This window comes from Solanum dulcamara, chromosome 12, assembly GCF_947179165.1.
Source record: "Solanum dulcamara chromosome 12, daSolDulc1.2, whole genome shotgun sequence".
NCBI classification, from domain to species: Eukaryota; Viridiplantae; Streptophyta; class Magnoliopsida; order Solanales; family Solanaceae; genus Solanum; species Solanum dulcamara.
The window spans coordinates 23,940,715-23,947,744 of NC_077248.1; positions in this window are offsets into that span (position 1 = coordinate 23,940,715).

The following is a 7,030-nucleotide window of genomic DNA, read 5'->3' on the forward strand; positions in this document are numbered from 1 at the left end:
AGTGAAGAGTTGGGTAAGACCCACTAATGTCTTAGAGGTAAGGAGCTTTGTTAGTTTGGCTAGCTACTACTGTCGTTCATCAAGGGATTTGCTTCCATTGCTTCCCAACTGACCAATATGACCAAGCAGAAAGTTCCATTTGTGTGGTAAGATGAGTGTGAAGAGAGTTTTATGAAACTCAAGACCTTATTGACTAATGCACTGATTCTTGCCTTACCAGTAAAAGGTAAGAATTTCATTATTTATTATGATGCATCATATTTTGATTTAGGCGCAGTGCTAATGCGGGAGAAGAATGTAATTGCCTATGCTTCAAGGCAATTAAAGGTACATGAACATAACAATCCCACTCACGATTTAGAGTTGGCTGAGGTTGTATTTGCATTAAAGTAGTGGAGACATTATCTATATGGGGTAAAGTGTGAAGTGTATACAGATCATCGCAGTTTATAATATGTGTTTACTCAGAGAGACTTGAATTTGAGGCAGAGGAGGTGGATGGAATTGCTAAAAGACTATGATATCAATATTCGTTATCACTCGGGAAATGTTAATGTAGTGGCCGATGCCTTAAGCAGAAAAGCAGGGAGCATGGGAAGTTTAGCTCATTTGCAGGTTTTTAGAAGTCCATTGGCTAGATAGGTTCAAACTCTGGCTAATATTTTTATGAGGCTGAAAGTAACTGAGAAAGAAGGATTCTTGTCCTGTGTGGAGGCAAGATCTTCTTTCCTTAACAAGATTAAAGAAAAACAGTTTGATAATAAGAAGCTGACTCGGATTAATGATATAATCTTGTAGGGAGAGGCTAAAGAGGCTTTGATCGATGAAGAAGGCGTCTTGAGGATTAAAGGGCGGGTATGTATGCCCTGTATTGATAATTTGATTCAAACTATTAATCAGGATTTCCTTGATCCATTCTCAAGATCATTGATAATTTGATTCAGACTATTCTTATAGAAGCTCACAGTTTGAGGTACTCTATTCATCCTGGTGCAATCAAGATGTATCGCAATCTGAGATAACATTATTGGTGGAGCATAATGAAGTGTGACATTATTAATTTTGTTGCCCATTATCCAAATTGTCAGCAGGTAAAATATGAGCACCAAAGGCTTGGAGGGACACTACAAAGAATGCTCATTCCTGAATGGAAGTGGGAAAGGATTGTAATGGATTTTGTAGTCGGCCTTCCAAAGACATTCGGTAAGTTTGATTCAATATGGGTGATTTTTGATAGGTTAACTAAGTATGCTCACTTCATTCCAGTCAAGGTGACTTATGATGCAGAGAAGTTAGCCAAACTCTATATTCACAAGATTTTTTGATTACATGGATTTTAGATTTCTATCATATCAAATAGAAGTACGCAATTTACTTCTAACTTTTGGAGGACCTTGCATGCTGAGTTAGGTACTAGATTAGATCTTAGTACTGCATTTCACCCTCAGATCGATGGGTAATTTGAGAGAACAATTTAATTGCTGGAGGATATGCTTCGTGCATGCGTGATAGATTTTGGCGATCATTGGGATCAGTTCCTACCCTTGGTAGAGTTTTTGTACAATAATAACTATCACTCGAGTATTGATATAGCTCCATTTGAGGCCCTATATGGGAGGAGATGTAGGTCTCCTATTGGTTGGTTTGATGCATTTGAGGTGAGACCTTAGGGAACTGATCTTTTGAGGGAATCATTAGAGAAGGTGAAATTTATTTAGGAGAAGCTTCTAGCAGCTCAGAGCAGGCAAAAGGAGTATGCAGACCATAAGGTTAGGGAATAGAGTTTATGAAGGAAGAGCAGGTGTTGTTAAAGATTTCACCCATGAAGGGTGTGGTGAGATTCAATAAGTGAGATAAGCTCAGTTCGAGGTATATTGGGCCGTTTGAAGTTCTTAAGCATGTTGGAGAGGTGCCCTATGAATTGTCTTTACCTCCAAGTTTGTCTGGAGTGCACCCAGTGTTTTATGTGTCTATGCTAAAGAAATATCATGGTGATGAAAACTAAATTATTTGCTAGGATTCAGTCTTGCTTGATGAGAATTTATCTTATGAGGAGGATCCTATAGCTATTCTTGATAGGGAAGTCCATAAGTTGAGGTAAAGGGAGATTGCGTCTGTGAAGGTTCAATGGAAGAATCGTCCGGTTGAGGAGTCCACTTGGGAGACTGAGGCGGATATGCGTGGAAGATATCCACATCTGTTCTTCGAGCTAGGTACCCTTTTCAACCCTCACTCTTCTTTTGTCCGTTCGGGGATGAACGGTGGGTAAATTGGTATCTCTTGTAATGACCCATTGGCTTTTATTTTATTAAAGACCCATCCCATATATTTTTAACAGATATTTTGGACTATTTGAGAACTATGGTTTTTTAATTAAGGGGTGAATTTAGATAACTTATTTAATTAATGGGCTAAAGTGGTAATATATTTAATACCTTGTACTACTTTTTACCATATTTATTAAAATAGTTAGTAGGGCTATCACTTTTAGTACTTAATTATATTATTTTAGAAAAGAAAAGAGAGAAAACAACTTACATGCACCGTCAAATTCCGAAGGAGAGGAAACCAAGAAATTGATGAGCGCCAGGAAAATCTCATTCTAAATATGTGTAAATTCAGGGCTAGATTAGATAACCCATACATGCATATTAGATAATTGGGTGGAACCTTTCAAATCTTTCTATACGTAATCAAAATTTAGTATAACTTTTAGAATTGTAAAATAGAGCACTGCAATTGGATGCTTGGTTGGAAATTGGTAGTAATGAGAAAGTTATTAACAAATGATAGAATAATTATTAGGATGGATGGTTAATGGCTTTTGTCTAGTTCAAGTTACTGTCTTTTAACTTGAGGATAATTGATTTTCTTCTTTTATTTTCTTTTTTTTTGTTATGGGTACTCTATAAAACTATGTTTTTGGTGTATTAAAATAGGTAATTAAATATTAGGTGTATTTTATTTTACGAATACCATTAGATTTTTTAAATACTTGAGAAACTAAAACTCTAGGCTTGAATTTTGGGGAAATTGATTATAGAGTTGGATGAGTTGTTGGGTCTAGGTTAAACATATAAATAATATTATTGTCTACAGACTAGTTTACATATAAATATTATATATTTGATAGATTGGAAATGGTATGAGGCATTGAAGAAAGGAAGGACATTGGTGGATTAGCTTGCTTTACTTCGATTCTTCGATTGAGGTAGGTTATGGTTTATTCTATATTATAGATAGACTATTAATAGTGATTGATAGTCATTGAGTAATGTGTGAAGTTTACTATGCATTTAATTATTGTGGTTTGGATGGTTGATATGTTGTTGTGATTGTTATGAAATCCCAAGATCGTAAAATCTATAATCTTGAAATTGCCCTATCAAAAATGGTGCCTTGAAAAAAGAAGGCTTGATAAAATATTGATAAGAAAGTGGATTGTAATAATAACGAATGATAAATTACTTATAATTGGATCGGGCGTCACATTCCGACACGGTATTATTAGATCGGGTGTCACATTCTGACATGGTATATTTGGATCAGGTGTCACGTTCCGATACAGTATTATTAGATCAGGTGTCACATTTCGGCACGGTAATATTAAAGGAGAACAACTTATAATGACTTAATGTTACCCAATCTCCAACAACTCATTTCCCAAAAGAGCGCGATGTGGAGGCCTAAGTCCTCATGTGTGGTCTTGATATTGTTGACTGGTTATGTAATTGTTCATTGTGTGGTCACTTGATCTTGATCTTGTTGGTTGTCATCTGTGTTATGGTTGATTTTCTGCTACTACTTTATGCATATTGATTTCTATTTTGAGTCGGCCGATGATACCTACTCAGTACATGTTGTCCTGTATTGACCCCTACTTGTACTTTTCTTTATTTTATTTTATGGAGTGCAGCGAATGTTCCATCGACTTCGACTCGACCTCAGCTCTCAGATTGCAGGGTGAGCTATCCTTCTATCTCGTGTCGAATTCTCTCGGGCATGGCATGATGTCCTTAGTTTTTGGACACATTATGTTAATTATTATTTTGGTGTTTGATATTTTCAGACTTAGTATTTTAGAATTAGATGTCCTTGAAGTAATGATTTTCAGGTTTTGGGAACACGTATCTAATAAACTTTAGTGGTTTTATTATTTCTTACTCTCATAAATTGAGCTTCCACATTAGTGTCATATTTTATAAGTTGGGATTTGTATCGTTGGTTCTCCCACCTAGGAGGTTAAGTGTGGGTGCCACTCATGACCCATTTTGAGTCGTGACATCTACTCTCTATTATAATTATTCTACTCTGGTGATGATATGGTCGTTCTATTTTTCTTTTATTGTAATATGCTGAATTAATTTGCCAAATCATGCTTGATATTTTAGCTCTATTTTGATACCGTTTATAAATGCTTGAAGTTTAATTTTGTATTAATTCTAACATGATTGCTTACGCCAATGGTTGATCTACTTTTTTTAGGAGTAGAACGAATGATTATTTTTTTTCTTTATGTTTACCTCTCCGAATGTGATCTTAGTTCTTACAAGTGTTGCCTTCACTTTGACTGGTATATAACTTGATTTATCTCCAACATGCCAAAATAATATTTAACTATTCATTAAGCATGTAAGCCTAAATTATTTTGCAGTCCTCATCATGATCTGTTATTTCCATTCCTTTAGCATGATTATTAAGTTAATTCATGCAACTAATCTTATGTGATCTCATTTCAAAGTTGCCTTTTTACAACTTGCAAGTTTACTTTCACATGCTTTTGTCTAGACATGATTACATCTTGAAGTTTATAATAATACATGTGATCTCATTTCAAAGTTGCTATTTTATAACTTATATTTTTATATCTCCTCAAGTTCACTTTCACGTGTTTTTGTTGGTTTAATTTTTGTTTTAGTTTTTGGTCAAGAATATTGTATTAATCATTTTCTCCTCTCATTTTTTCATATACAATCAGAGTGCTGGAGTTCCTACTTTTGAAATCGTTTTGGCCCAAAATAATGGGCCAACAACTATTAAGATCGTCAGAGCTCGAAGTCTTGTAAATTAGGAGTCAACATCCCTTAGACTTCCTTATTACTGCTTTAATTATGTCTCTCTTGATACATTAATTTATTTATATATATGTTTACATATATGTAGCTCATACTAATCTCTCTTTATTTTTATTTGAGATTTTATGTGGGCTAATATATTATTTGTTAATGAGTTTAATAATATGTTTAGAGTAAAAAAAATGAAGAATACTCTTTAAAAATAGTTGAATGTTTAGTTTACTTGTCAATATTATTTAGCCGTTTAAGTTAAGGAAAGGGGATAAGAAGACTTATCCTTTAAAATTTTCAAATACGTCAGAAACTAGTTTAAAGACTTAAAAAAAGAGATTGTTTTCTTTTATCAAGAATAGATATGGCCTTACACCATATTTTAGCAAAACAACATAATTATAGAATGAATCCCAATAGTTAGGCCATCTTAGATTCTTTTAATAAATTTCCTTATAAAATAATTTGTTATTAATATTTTTGGCCATTTAAATTTTTTAAAAAATAATTTGTTATTATTTCTATTTTAAGGCATAGATGTCTTACTAGCTTCCCTAATATATTATTTCAAAATTTCAGATTTATAACAGGTTCAAAATGCAAGGTATATACATATATATGTCATACATACAAGGTATTATTTTAACTAATTTTTCGTATACTTGATGTATTACTTTGTTACACATAACATATTTTTATATATCTATTATCCCTTTTATCAATGCTATTTTTATTTTTCTGTAAACTCTTACACTTTAATACACACATTATTTCACTACATATATATCTATTATCATTTTTTTTCCTACATGTAAATCAAATAATAAGATCTTATAAGCTTCAAACAACATATATATGCATATTTTATTTTATAGTAAATATATGTGAGACCATAAAATTTATATAATGTTTTAACACTTTTATACTATTTTTTATTTATGAAAACTCAATTTTATCTATTATTTGCTCAAATTGTATTTTACTATACAATACACATATGGCTATATTTGACACCCATCTATTGTCTTTTATTTATTTTACATCTTAATTCTAGATAATAAAGTAACAAATTCTCATGTCCTTCTAACTCAATATTTATAGAGATTATAAATTTTTGACATATGTCAAACATATATTTTTATTACAAATATATTATTATTAATTTTATTTATTTATTTATTTACTTATTATAGATGTATATGTGACATACCTTGTATTTTCACTATTTTCTCAAAATTAATGAAAACTTTTCTTGTTAATATTTTCTAAAGCAAACAAATAAATAAGTATCCCTAATCATTTTTCGAAAACTAAATTTAAGGACTATCTTCGGATAGACTCTGAGGGATGCGTAACACCTTCCGTTCGCGTAACCAAAACTCTTACCTAGAATCTCACTGGTTTCGCAAATCAAAAAAGAGTTTACATTTACAATTTTTAAAAATATGTTTCCCAATATTTTCCTTAAAATTAGGTGGCAACTCTAAACAATTTTCAAAAATCAGAGATACAACCATTTTATGTTGCGAAATATTTCTACCAGTTCGAAAATAGGGTGCGACAAGAACAACTTACTACTTTAGGCTTTAGTAGAGGGAAAGAGGTACGGGTATCGTTGCATCATATCCGCCTCCGCCTCCCAAGTAGCACTTTCTACTTGTTGATTCCTCCGTATACACTTTGACGGACACAACCTCCTTGTTCCTTAACTTCTTGACTTGTTGATCTAAAATTTCCACCGGAACTTCTTCATAAGTCAAATCCTCCTCAACACTTAAATCTTTCAATGGCACAATGGATTTTGGATCACTCGCGAACTTCCTCAACATTGACACATGAAATACCAGGTGAACCTAACTCAAGTGGCAAATCAAACTCATAAGCCATCTTGCCAACTCGTCTTAATATCTTGTAAGGTCGTACGTATCTAGGACTCAACTTTCCTTTCTTGCCGAAATACATTA